Source organism: Seriola lalandi, unplaced genomic scaffold (genome assembly GCF_002814215.2).
Source record: "Seriola lalandi dorsalis isolate HSWRI2012SDOR001 ecotype SW California unplaced genomic scaffold, Sedor1 jcf7180002054893, whole genome shotgun sequence".
NCBI classification, from domain to species: domain Eukaryota; kingdom Metazoa; phylum Chordata; class Actinopteri; order Carangiformes; family Carangidae; genus Seriola; species Seriola lalandi.
This window is the reverse complement of record NW_019525445.1, coordinates 1,318,865-1,333,557: the sequence shown is the minus strand read 5'-3', so window position 1 is coordinate 1,333,557 and position 14,693 is coordinate 1,318,865. Positions and strand designations below refer to the sequence as shown.

The following is a 14,693-nucleotide window of genomic DNA, read 5'->3' as shown; positions in this document are numbered from 1 at the left end:
GGGGGGGGGTTTGAGAGAACATAAAAGTGAGGAACGCTTTCTGGCACTAAACAGAAACAAGAACAGAAAAAATAACTAATGAGGGAAAAGAGACACTGAAACAGAGGAATAAAGATGAAAGATGAAAGAGGTGGAAATACTGGACCAAACAAACCAGAGACACAGAAACTGAACTTCCTGCTCCTTATGGTGACCTGGCTTCTTTGTGCCTGTTGCTAGGATACGATAGCTATGTGGCCTGAGACAAGAGGAGGGAGAACGTGAAGGCCTCAATGATGTACAGTGTTTCCCTCTACCTCCTAAAGCTGCACAGATCCTTTCAAACTATAAGAGTCAATTATACAGTGAGTGATAAAACTTACCGCGGGCGATGGTTTGATGTTTTCATGTTTGTTAGATCATGACCTGTTTAAAACCATTAATTGATCAGAGGCATTCAGTGCAAAAGGCAATCAATCGAAAATGTCAAACATTTACTGGTTCGCTTTCTGAAATATGAGAAGTGAGAACTTCTCTATTTTTATATCATTGTACATGATGTAGAACTTTATTATATTTGGGTTTTGGACTGTTTGTGGGCCAAACAACAAATATGAAGATGTGAAATTATGGAAGGCATTTTTCACACTTTTTTTAGACTAAATGATTTATCAGTTAAAAGAAAAAAACAATCAGCAGATAATGTGAAAATAAACACAAGTTGCAGCCCTAATGTACTTGAGATTAGCAATCTATCATCTGATATATTCAACATAAACACATCACACAAACAAACATTCTTGATAAGGATTTGACTGTTGTCTGACACTCCATATAAATCAAACAATTGTTGTGATTATTGGCATTAAAACTAGCATGCAATAGCAAAGTATTTTAGTATATAAACATTAATATGTCAGAGTAAAGTTGAAATTTATTCAAAAGACATTAAACATGGTAAAAAAAAAAAGAAAAAGTTTTTAAATGAATGTTTGTGTTTGTATGCATGTGTCTAATTTTTTTAATTAAATCATTTTAAATGATTGATTTTCCCTCTTCTCTCCAGGTTTCTTTCCTTAATATGCCCTCACCCCTCTTTTAAATACCTCTTTTCCTCTTCCTCTACGAGTCCTTAAATCTAGCCTGCAACAGCTCACGTTTCCTTCTCTTACAGCTGTTTCTCAGCTCAGTTCCCTCCTTCCTCTCCTCTAAAACTATATGACTTTCTTCCTCTTGCTTCTCCCTGTTTCCTCAGTCTCTTCCTGCCCCCTCTCCACCAGCTTACTCTTAACAGTTCATTCTAGTTGGGACTGTGTGTGTGTGTGTGTCATTGTTGGATTCTTTTTTGTTCTCAGGCTTTATTTAGCCATTGTTAATCACTTTGTTGGCCTCAGACCGCCATTCACCCAGTTTCTGATGAGCAAAGTACTATTACAGGGCAAAGAAAAGCCACCATAAACCAACACAGTGCTTCATTGATTTTATAATCTCTGAGATTTAGAAGGATTTGAGAAGCTTGTTTCTCTATCATTTTCTCCTTCTTTCTCTTGCTCCTTCCTTAAATTCCTTCCCTGGGATTCCTCCCTGGGATGGGCAGTTTGACACTCATTAAACAGGAATGAAGATGCAAGAGGGGCGTGTGCACTGTCTTTGTGTGTGTGTGTGTGTGTGTGTGTATATGTTTTTAGATTGTTTAGCTTGATGAAAGATTGGCTGTTCTGTATGTGGGCAATGAATAGGTTTTGACTGTTTCCAGCTAATTACAGTGAACTTTTACAATACACACACATATACACACACACACACACACAATCTCTCACAAACAAACACTTGCCCCCTCAGTCACTGCACGGACACAATCAGATGTGATGAAAGCCATCTGCTGAGATAGACACTGGGAGAGAGTGTTTCCATTGTGTGTGTGCGTGTGTGTGCGTGTGTGTGTGTGTGTGTTTGCTTTGTCAACTCCAGTGCTGTGTCATGTGTTGGCCCATGTTTGCTTTTATAAGTGGTTCCAAATGTGGGCAAGTGAGTGCCCCTGTAAGGTCCTCTCTGTGTGTGTGTGTGTGTGTGTGTGTGTTTACTGTCATGACTCCCATATGCGAGGGAGTTCCATCACAGCTTAGTGGTGTTTATGGTGCACGGAGCTGCTGCTGGCAAACACACAAAGGTTTTCACTAAATTAACCTCGTAAAATTTGAAAACAAATGTTCGTCATGTGTTCATGAACAGATCCCTGTCCTGGACTGATGCACAGACGTACAGTATTTGTCACCACATTACAGATGTGTTGGGATTTATAAGATTGTTTTGAGTCTTTGAGTCTTATGCGAATTAAAGTTGTAAACTGAAGAATCATAAATCAGGAATCTTGTTTTAACCCTGTTTACAATGACACACACAGTATATTACCTATTATGCTGCACAGTCAGTTTCATTCACTGTTTTAAAATGTGGAATGTGTTTTTAAACCAGTCTCAAACTTTAGTACTATATTGTAGCTTTAATATTACCTCACTTCCTTTTTCATCGCTTTCTGTGGTTAAACAAGTATTGAATATGAAATTGACAGTGAATGGCTGGCGTTGCTGGTTGGTGGGGGGTGTGACTGAAGTATTGGACCTCGGGTCTGTGTGTCAGCCTGTAGTAAAACCACCAGCAGGAGTATTTATACAAGTGGCAGCAGTTAGTGTGTGATTGAGAGGTATGTAGAAACTCTGTGTTTGTGTGTGTGTGTGTGTGTGTGTGTGTGTATGTGTGTGTGTGTGTGTGTGTGTGTGTGTGTGTTTTAAGTTTTTGTCTGTTGCAACAGCTGTAGTTGATGTGGTAAGTACATTTTGGATTGCCCTGGAGCGCACACACAGTACATGGTCTCCATGCTAGTAATAGAAAGCGGAGCTATGTGGCCAATAAAATGTTCTATATCTTAAATCACTTTGAACTTCTGATAGATTTCAGTATTGTGCAAAAAAGATGCCATAAAGTTAAAAGAAAATTTTGCAGAAAAACAAAATCACATATGTTAGCATATTAACGGTCCAAAGTTTTTTTGTTTTTTTTTTCTTTTGTGAATTGGAAACTGGAAACAGTTGGGCCATTTTTGTTTCATAAATAAGTTTATAGAATGTATTCTATACCTGTAAAACATGTGTAGATGTCTGGAATAGAATTGAGAGAAAATGAAGTAGAGCCCGACCGATGTTGGACTTTTGGGACTGATGCCTATACCGATATTAGGGAGTTAAAAAATCTCGATAACGATGTATCGGCCGATATATATATATATATATATATATGGGGGGGGGGGGTTCACAAGTGTTTTTATTTATATATAATATAAACACTTGTGAAAAAGATAAGTAATGAAAGCAGAATATTTTACAGTTTAACAATAAACTTTATTATCCAAAATGACATCAAGTGCACTGAAACGGTAAATTTCATTGGGAATTAAATAAAATAAATATATATATATATATTATATATCTGTCGGCCAATAAATTGCTCTAAAAGGATGTAGACCCCTGCACATTATCAGCACAACATTTCAAATTATGGCCAAAGATCTCAAATGCTTTAAATTCCTAATGAAGGTCTATGAGCAAAATATCTCTTCTATAACAGATATTGTGCTCACAGTGTGTGTGTGACCACCAGTTTATAATAATATATAATATTCAGTTTTCAGACATGCAATAGATTATTTTCATTACTTAGTAGACTGACCAGTCAGAGACTCCACTCCACGGTTTCAGCACTATTTCTAGCAGTGTTATTTGTCAAAATTTAAAAAAAAAAAGAAAGAAAGAATCACATTTCATTCAGAGATTTCAGTCAGCCATTTTGACTTGCATCTAGGAATTTTTTTTATATTTTTAGCAATGCTAGTGTCACAGTTCTATGACAGTGTTGGTTGGTTGGTGGACAACTGTAATCCAGACTGAAATATTATAAACTATTAAATGGATGGTTGTGAAATTTTGCACAGACATTCATGGTCTCCAGAGGATGTATTCCAGTGACTCTGGCGATCCATGTACACAGCTTATTAATATAAAGTGACATGTAGTATCAGTATTAAGAAGAAAACCAAATTTAGCCCTATATGCAGTATATTCATGTACAGTGCTCTATGTGCATGCATGTGTGTCATGCATGTGTGCAAGGATGTGTGAAGAGTTAGCCACGGCCTGGAGGTTGTCCAGGCAGCTTGGCAGCAGTTTGTCCTGATGACACATTTACTGTACAGGCAGCCAGGTTAGCCTTTAGTTGGTGATGAGATAAAATACAACTCTGATCTGTTTTCTCTCTCTTTCTCCCCATTTCTCTGCCAGTCTCTCACTGTTTCCTTCTATCTCCAAAATGACGTTAGTGCCGTTTCGTCCAACAGAAACTTAAACAGCGCTGAAATGATCTTGGATACGAATTCCCTTGCGCTATAACAAAACACTTAAATTGACTTTTCTTGCTCTTGCTCAGCTGGAATACACACTGTCGTACTATTTTTCAAGTGGAACATAAAATTAACAACATCCATGGCACAATGTAGTCCATTGGCTGAAGGCACTGAATGTGATTCCGCTGCGATTAGTAATCCACCTTTAGCCTCCAAACGTTAACCCACTTTTGCACCGCCCTCGGGGACTGTATGACAAGGCAGTAGATAGTATTGACTTAATATTAGTGGACAGTTTTGAGCCTTTTTTCTACTGTTCTCCAGCTGTGTTGGTAGATCGTATTACAGGCGGATGATGGACCTGAAATGTAGGTCTGTAACAGGATCTACGTTCATGGCCAGATTTGACCTTAATCACCCATATCTGCTCTGCTGTGGTCAGAAGAAGAGTGATGAGATGGTTCATGATGTCCATCAATGTGCTCCGAGCCCGTCTGCTTCCCATAAAGCTGACTAAGCAGAATGGACAGACGAAGGGTGACCTTTGACTCCTGCTTACCCCCAACCTGAACTCACCATGGCAACGCCTGAAAGAAGCCATCTCCACTTCCTCGTCTTCTTTCTCTCTCTCTCAAACACACACTTTCCCTCGCTTCTGTGACTTATTGTTGCCATGGAAGAAGTGTTTCCTCCCCGCTAAATGTCAAGGTGACCTTGTGTTCTCTGCCAACAGCAAAGCCCGGCCATGTACTGTAGGGTCATGCTCAATGTTTGACAATCTTCTCACACGTTGAGTAGTCTTTGTGTTTTTTTATTGTTGAGGAAGGAAAGACACTGGACAGATATTACCTTACTTTCCAACTCACACAGTTTCATTGCCACCGCCATGATGTTTGACAATATTAACTTTTCCAGTTCACACATTCCCACTCACACATATACATACATACAGAGCTTGCCATACAAGAAAGCAAGCACATTTCGCCAAGGGACAGTCGGGTAGGTGTCAGTTTTTGCAGGCTTGTGCTAAGAGAGGTGAGGGGATTTGGCAGCAGTATGATTTTAACATGGAGTAGCCCATAATTTAGCCCATAATTGAGGTAATCTAGAAACAATGTCCCACCCAGTACATTATGGTCACAATTCTTTAATGATTAGATTCTAATTGAAAATGTTGTATGTGAATTTGTAACAACACATTTACTAATATATACATATATATGTATATGTATGTATATCAGGTTTTTTAAATCTTTAATATGAATATCTGCCTCAAACATCCGGTATCAGTCACTGTCTCCACTGTAGACCTGAATATTAATGAGAGAACTTTATTTGTTTATACAGTGTAATTTCAATTCAAGAATGTAGCTGTCAACGTTTCATTGTGACATATTTAAGAAACACGATGGACAACATAACTTTTCGTAATACTGCTTCAAAAAGGCTGTTAAACAGTCAATATTCTGCCTGAAGGAAATAGTTTTTGTGCATGACATAATACAGGTTTTTTAAAAGTTAAATAACTTTATTATAGTTTCTTCTCACCAACAGGGCTGGCACTCAGCCAACATGAAATATTCTTTTTGCCGGAAGAGCTGTTGCCAGATGTTACATCTATGTAGAGAAAGAGGCCACATGTGGAAGTTTAAGTTCAAAGTTTATTGAATTAAAACTCCACATTTTTCTGGTTGGTCAGTATCAACCAAAGCAATGCCATTTTTAGAAAAAAAAAACCTTTTTCTAATATGTACTGTCGTGTGATTTTATATTACTTTCACTTCATGATTGAGTCTGTTGAGTCCTCTCCTTGCTTGGCTGCTGGGTCATGTAAAGAATTAGATGGAGAGCCTGAAATCTGTCTTTGTCTCCACAGATGAATAGTATGTGGCGTGTGTGTGTGTGTGTGTGTGTGTGTGTGTGTGTGTGTGTGTGTGTGTGTGTGTGTGTGTGTGTGTGCGCGTGTGTGTGAGTGTGTGTGTGAGTGTGTGTGTTTGTCCCACTTCATGAATAGAGTTTCTATTCACATGCTTGTGGAACAAAGCTACTGCAGAGTTCAAGCTACTGCTGGATATCCTGTTGATATCACACAGACCCATTCTTTTTGCACTGTGTGTGTGTGTGTGTTTGTGAGTTTGTGAGTTAATACACATAGCAGGCGTTGTAGAGTGCTGCTGCATGGTTGTGGTTAATTACAGATTCCTTTTGTGTAGCTTACAGTGCTCTGTGTGTGTGTGTGTGTGTGTGTGTGTGTGTGTGTGTGTGTGTATGTGTGCGCTGCCTTTTGTGAGCAGGGTGCCTCATTCTAGCAGTATCCAAACCACTGTCCTTCAAATGTCATTGTTGAGCTCATGTGACTGGCATATTTAGTACTGGCAGGGTTGCCACACCAGTATAATCACACATTGCAAGCAAACCCGTTATGTGGAATATCTGTGTGACAAGTCAGAAAGAAGAAGCGTGTTATTTTGCCTCACGCTGACAGCCTTTCACCCACACATGTCCACATGTCATGGCAGTAACCAAGCACCTGGGTTAACCCCATGTTACAGCTGATCATGCGCACATCACTGTTCAGTGGGTTCAATGGACTTTAGTGGACAGGTCATCATTTTTCTTAAATTATCCTCAGACCATCTCTGGACACTTCTTGCATTATGACTGGGAGCATTGTTTTGTTCAGAGTTAGTTACATGATGGTCCAACTAATGATTATTCTCATTATCAGTTTCTAGCAATTATTTTTCAATGCCGTTGTTCCATTGTAATTGAATAATTGTTTCACCTCTAAATAAGCAATTGACATTTTTCCCAAGGAGCACATGTGTTCTATAAAAAATTTAGGAGCGCATAAAGAATTTTAGGGTCGCAATGAGAATTTATCAAATAATGTGTTTCTCCTTAAGGGGACATGAGGAGACATTTACAAGCAAAATGCTTCATTCCAGCTGTATCCAAAACCGCTTGTCCTTCAAATGTCATTGTTGAACTGCAAACAGAGCATGGTACTGTTTAGTACTGACAGAATTGCCGCACCAGCACAATCACACATAACAACCAAACCGTCTGTATGAAATATCTATGTGACGAGCCAGAGAGATTAAACATCTGCTTTGCCTCATGCTGATTCTTTTGAATACAAAAAGTACAAAAAGTGAACTTGTTTCTGCTTCAAACTGCATTTATTCGATGATTATGTAATTATTACTGCTGATTCAAACAGTATGAACAGTGTGAACACCTCTATAACAGAGTAGTTCTACTCGGGTCTAAGCGCCAAAAAGAGTGAGCTCAGTCCATTTACACACAAAGGACAGCACTGGTCCAGCAGCTCTTGTAAGCAGGTGGCCTTGCGTGCTTTGAGCTCAGCCAGCGGTCCACAGCAGGACTGGGATCAAATTGCTCTACCGAAAGGCCGCGCCAAGCTGATCCCCATCATTGTGGACTATGAGGACTCAGCCTCTTGTTGAATTCTTGATACAGTTTTGGCCCTTTGCGTGATTTTTTTTTTTTTTTTTCTATCAGTGGACAACATTGGTTTCCACGCTGTCACTGTGTCATCGATGTTGTGTTATAAACCTTTTTGTTGAACATTTTTATGAGTAAAACGCTTGTGACTGTTGAGTCCTGTAAATTGATATAGCTGGTCTACAGTGTGGAAGGATACAATGGATATCTTTTCCATATGTTATGATTTCACTTTAAATCTGCCTATGTGTTGCGCTGCTGAGTCTGAAACTGTGTGTCGAATGTTTTTTTTTACCGCGCAGTGCTAAAAACAAATTGAAGTGAAGTTAAGTGAAATACTTGTGGGAACACATCAACACATCCACCATGTACTTCAGTTATCTAAACCGGCTTATTTGCAGTGAGCACACCTGAAATGTCGGTATTAATCCCTCATTGAACGTTTACAATAGATCACTTGAGTGATAATTTTTACTGTGCACCTTCATTTTCTCTTCCGATACCTTCAGCTAAACACGGGGGCTTACAATTCTTTTTAGCATAGGTGCCGCATTCACACTCCTCTGTTTATTCTTAGGTCTACGGACACAAATTATAGCTGAAATAATACCCACCCAGAAGGAAAAGGGAATTATCTGCTAAGTTATGGCATGAATTCATTCATCTCCAGGTTTCCATGGTAATTGAATACGCCCAGAACAACTACTTGTTCTGTCGTGTATGTGTGTAAGTAGTGGATTTTAATGCAGATACTGTAGTCAAAGTCCCAAGTTCATGTGTATTGGTTACGTGGCGCTGTTTGTCTGTGCATTCGCTTGTGTGTGCCTCCATCGGATGGTGTCGTGAGCTCAGGGGGAAGTGAAAGAGAGAAGAATGGGGGGAATTCTGTCAAACAAGTGCGAGAGAAGAGGGGAAGAGGACAGAGAGGCGAGTGTCAACAGGGTCACTTATTTTTAGCTGTCACTGTCCTCCGCTGTCCTTCCTGCCTGGACATGCGCACACACACACACACACACACACACACACACACACACATACACATACACATACATACACAAACACTAAACATCAATGACAGTAGAGCATCAGCTACAATCATCTGGAAGTCACCAACAATGGGGCTTTTTCCCGCTTCAAGCTGCAAATCTGATATGGCATATTCAAAATATTTCAGAGTTTTTCCCAACCAATGCTTCATTTTTATCTCATTGACTACAGACCCACGCAGAGGAACCAATGACATACCCTTGCTGCTGTTGTAGCAGGGTAAAAGTTGTAGCAGCAGGGGAAGCATAACGTGTAATTCAATCCTGTTTGGTGGTTTATTCACATGGATTTCGCGCATTTATTGTGCATGTCTAAATGTTGCCAGTGTTCAATAGAAATGCCCATCGTCGTTGGCAGGCCAAGGTCAGATACTGTATTAATGCTTCTCCTGTAATGCAGATAGTTTCACTTTTACTCGCAGAGTGTTTGTGTTGTGTGACACTTGCTGCGAAAACCAAGTGCAGTGAAGGTGAATTCAGTTTGCTTTGTTGTGTTGAGTGTCTAGGTTACTCTGAATAATTCACTGACCTCACTGTCAACAGTTTTCTGCTGATGGTAGACATTACTGACAACTTTACATATCAAAGTCTGCGCATGATGCCAAGTAACTTGGCAGTAAGAAGTCCAAACATCTGGAAACCCTCATTTCATAAATCCTAACTATCTGCTTGGCTAAATACCACTAAGTGTAATTTCATTTTTGTTCAGATTAATTGTTACTTCTATTCATCACACACATCAGTTCAATATCTCTTAACCAAGAGCTTGAGCTTGTGCATCAGTGCAATGAAACAGCTACCATAAATGGTAAGGCATCACTGCTCCCTACATCTGTAAGCAGATATTTCTTACACAAAAGCCTCTCTGGACAATGTACTTGTTGTGGGATGTAATTTTTTCTATGTTTTGTAGTAATTCATTTGTGTTGGCAAGATTTTGCAGCCAAGCAATGTGGTTTTGATTTGAAAACATGGTTTGAGTGTGTGGCTTGTGCTTGTGTGTGTGTGTGTGTGTGTGTGTGTGTGTGTGTGTGTGTGTGTGTGTGTGTGTGTGTGTGTGTGTGTGTGCGCCTGTGTGTGTGTGAGTAAGTCGTTGTTGCCAGCATCTCTCGAGAACATGGTGTTGGGAGTGATATGACATGGCGTGATTTATCTGACACGCATGATGTATTTACATATAGAAGCCAGAAAAAAAAAAAAAAAAAATCTTATGTTACCTCATCATAGCGTTTGCCAAAATGTACACTGAGACCTCCTCCAAGGGCGAGTAAGCCAAACACAGTTGCACACTTATGAGCTTTACATCGCTATTTCGGGGGTGATGCAACCTGAAGTCATTGTTTCCGAAGTAGAATACTGAAGTCATACTTCACAGTCATCAGGGAGCCAACACAAATAGAGAGAACATTGCTCTTGGTATGTAAATACAACATGGACCTTGTCAAAATCGAATTTTTTCGTTAGTAACACTGTCAAATAACTGGCAGACAATAATACAGTAACAGTAATGGCATGATAATAGTTTCAGCACACACTGCAACGGATGACAATTACTGTATCAAATTATTGCAAGGAACTGAACACATCTGGATGGCCTTTCATATAATATTAGCCACTGTGTTGAATGTTCTGCCTTTATAATGTGACATAACACCACAAATGAATATAAACCACATTCGGAATGAAGTGCCATTATAAAATGATCATGATAGAAAAAAGTCCAACAATGAAGAAGCAGTTGACATCATTTACATAATCAGATTTTCACATCTGTCCACAGCTAAAGGTTTTAATGACCAATATATTTGTAACCTATTAGACCAACTAGAAAATGTGCTAAGTAGAGCGCTTGCTAGTGTGGAACAACATACACCAGACTTCAGAGGAAAAAAATTCTAATTCATAGTAAATGATCCAGATCCATTTTAATGGGTTTTTTTTTCCCTGGCCCACATCCCGGCCCTCCACCAAGTTTGGTTAAAATCAGTTCTGTTCTTTTAGCGTAATCCGGCTAACAAACAAGGAAACCAACAAACAAACGGAGATAATTAAAGTGAACGGTCCATCTTGAAGGTAAAATAGTTTCAAGCTTTTGAGTTGGTTAACTTTTAGACATGACAATTTTTGATCACCACACCTGAGTATTTTTTATTTTTTTAGCCATATCAAGTCTCTGGGTTACGTACAGTACAGAGGGCGACTCCCTTTCCCCAATCATACAGTAGCGATCCTTCATCTACATAAAAATCTATTGTATTGAGGGTTTTTAAGCATCTTCTTTTCTGAATCATTGTTAACCATTGGATGCTTATTTTACTGATGAATAAGCTGTGTTGAGTGCTGTACTTTTTTTTTTTTTGAAATGCCCCTATAAAATATAATGATCTAACCTAACGTGCCTCTGCCAGCCTTCATCATTGAGGGGTTAGGGAACACTCACACCAGGCGAAGTCTATTAAAAATGTTTTTCGTATTGTTTTTACGCTCTGCCTGAGATGTACTTAAGTTTATGACGGTTTGAACGTCATGCTAAATTAAAAATATCTCTTTGATTAAGTTCAAACTTTGACTCAGCTCTTCGACTGTGAACTGAAAATACACACGTGTGCGTTTTTAAGGGGATTTCACGTGTGCTGCTTTTAGTGAGAACACTTTGTTGCTCTAAATTTTCAAAGTAGAAGTTTAAAAACCCAATGGAAATTCTGTCTCTCTAAGTTTATCAAAGATTTATGAAAATGATTTCCTGGTCCTGTAACATGAATTTTCAAAAGGTGTTTTCCAGAAATGTGTAATAAGTAACTCTGGTAACATATTTGCAGAAGTGGGGAAAGTTTAAAAAATTGTAGTCAGTTTTATGTTCACCGCAACCAACTGTTCAACAGTTAAGATACTTTCTAGGCTAATGATGAAACATTAAAAATCAGGAAGGAATAAAGTTTTCCGTTAATGGAGACAGTTTGAATTCAGGCAGTTGAAGGTCTATCTAAGACGAACTCACTATTTTGCATGAATGTTCAAAAGTCATACAGGAAGAAATTAATCGCCGACCAATCTCTGCATGCTCAGTCATGCAGCAGCTTTCATGTCTAAATGTTGGAGCTACTATGGAATTTCCTTTTAAAATGAAGATACTGAAACGGGCCCAAGATCCTGGTTCCCCTAAAACACAATACACAAACATTTTCTTTGTTTCTTTTCTATTACTATATCTACTGTCTTGGATTTGAAAATAATAATTCCATTGGCTTTTAATACCTGTCCCGAGAAATGGGTGTTATCACCGGTGCTTTGTAAAGCCATTATGCTGCTTGCAGTAGTCTCAGAAATCAATGGCACACGTTTTATGCAAGTGACATATCTCTTCATGAAATGAAGATAGTCTCAGCATCTGCGTCTGATAGTTGTCACTGTTCCTGTATCATCAAAAGGCAAGCTGGAAAATGCACAAAGCGATAAGAGTGATTGATAAGAGGGAGTGGATGACGCGCAATAACTATTAGAAAACATAAACATAAAAAGATGATATGCAAGAGCGTAAGTGTATCTGAGGATGTATTCTTTTTTTTCTTTTTTTTTTTTTTGTCTTACGGCCTACAGTTTTCCTACCCCTCAGTCTGCGGGTTGGTTTTGATGTTTATGAAGGTGAGCACGTGGAGTGTGGCTTCATCCAGAGCAGAAGAAATGATCTACGACAGGCACGTCTCACTCACAAGCCGCTGAGAGGAACTGTCGGAACAGAGAGGGAAGAGAGATGGAGGCCAAAAATAAGAGAGGAGAGACATTTGTGTAGCCTGGTGACGTCAGTGTTGCCATAGCTGGATTTGGTTCCCACTGAGGCCACCCATGCTTTAAAAAAAAAAAAAAAAAAAATTATAAATATACTTATTTTGAAATACCACGACAATTAAGGAGTGACATAGATGACACGGTGACTTAGAAACCATAAAACATACTAGACAGACAGTTATCATAACACAGGACAGTTACAGGGTGTGTATGAAATAAGATCGAGGGGTGGAGATTTTGGATTGTGTTAGGATAGGGTGGGTGGTTGTGGGTGGTGTGTGTTTGTGCAGCCACCCGTGCTGAAAATTACGCACTTGCGCTACCAGAGAGAACAAATGAAAAACTACAACAAAAAAAAAAAAAGGTCAGTGAACAATGTGTGATAGAGAACAGGAACATCAGCCGTGTCGCATCTGAAAAAATAGATCCTGTCAGTAATGCATTTTTAATATGGTTTACACCCAAGGCTGTTGTCAGTGTAGCCTCCCTTATTTGACAATATGTAATGTTGCTGATTTTGATCGTACAGATGCTGCAGATGTTTAATCTCAAGTGTGACAACATTCAAAATAACGGTTCTGGTCTTTTTAATAAATGTTTTTCCCTCTAACCAAACCATCAGTTCCAATTAATTATAATGTAAGATGTTGCTGTCTTACTGCACCCTGACGTGTCTGCAGAGCTTTCACTCGTTGAGGTTGTTGAGTCACTGTAGTCTCCCATAGATGACTTTGCCAGGTGCTGAGATTTCTGGCTTTTGAAGCTAGGGATGCACACGCAGCAGTTTCAAAGAGGAGGCTGTATTCTGCTTTTTGAAACGGAACCTCCATGCTGTCTCAAACCTGAACACAACTTCTTTTGCTCAACAGTGAAAAATGGCACCACGAATAAATTGTACCATTTACTGTTTACTGTCACATTTTACATTTATGCAAAACTTTTTGTAAATCAGCTGCTTAGAAGTCGTATTTCTTTTTCGGTCTTTTTTCAATCTAGTAGAAAGAATGGAAGATCCACATTGATTGTATCCTGCTAGATTTTTTTTTTTTTTTTGCCCTCCAGCTTATTGCTGTAGTTTTCATTTTATTATAGTTTGTCACCACGTGAGAAATGGAGCTGAATGAGTTTTTTTTTTCCCTTTACTGGACACTGGCACTGTAAAACCGCAGTTTATCCTTCAAGGTTGGAGTGTGGTCTCATTTTGGTCATACTTTAGTTATTTTGAGGCTACGGAGCCACTGTGACTCACAGCTAACTGACATCCTGCTATGTTTTCATGAGTCAGTCACAAGAGAGAGAGGGGTGTGTGTGTGTGTGTGTGTGTGTGTGTGTGTGTGTGTGTGTGTGTGTGTGTGTGTGTGTGTGTGTCTTGGTGCCAGCGTGTGTGTGTGTGTGTTCGTGTGTCTCTGGCAGCACATGCAGGAGCTGCTAGGCCTGCGATTCATTTCTGCGACTGGCAAGCTATGACAGATGACACACATGCACACACACACACGCACACACAGATCTGCATGGAGGACTTGTGGTATTTACATGAACATGGCCAATTACGCTCTGTCTGTCTCCTCTCTCCACACTCACTGTCCTTTCCCTGACTCCCATCTGTCTTTCCATGAGACTCTTGATCTCTCCTCTCCTCTCCGTCTCTTTCTCTGCACCCTTGTCTGGATTTCATTTTATTTCACCCACATTTTTTTAAAAACTTCCACTGACATACATCTTTGGTCGCGAACGCTTTGTGTAAATTTCTGTCCTCGTCTCTCTGGAATAGTGGGATGTCCCACATTATATTGTTACTCTTATTGTAAGGCATTCTCTGTCTTACTTGAAAAGTAAAATTCCTTTTAATTCATTGTGTCTCATGGCCTGCAAGGTCCTGTTTGCAGTGTGTTGTTCCTCAATTTCAGTAGTTTCTAAGAAGTTATAAATGGTTGCTCTCTCTGGGTGTCTTCCCCTGTTTCACACCGATTCTGTGTATGTGGCTGACCTCGGTCGGCCCGCCCAGCAACAGGAAATAT

At 39.4% G+C, this 14,693-nt stretch overlaps 1 protein-coding gene across 1 annotated transcript in view; it reads left to right on the top strand.

Moving 5' to 3' along the window:
• LOC111672098 (rho GTPase-activating protein 26) overlaps positions 1-14,693 on the top strand; it is a 90,865-nt gene that overhangs the window by 27,186 nt on the left and 48,986 nt on the right. The window lies entirely within an intron of this gene.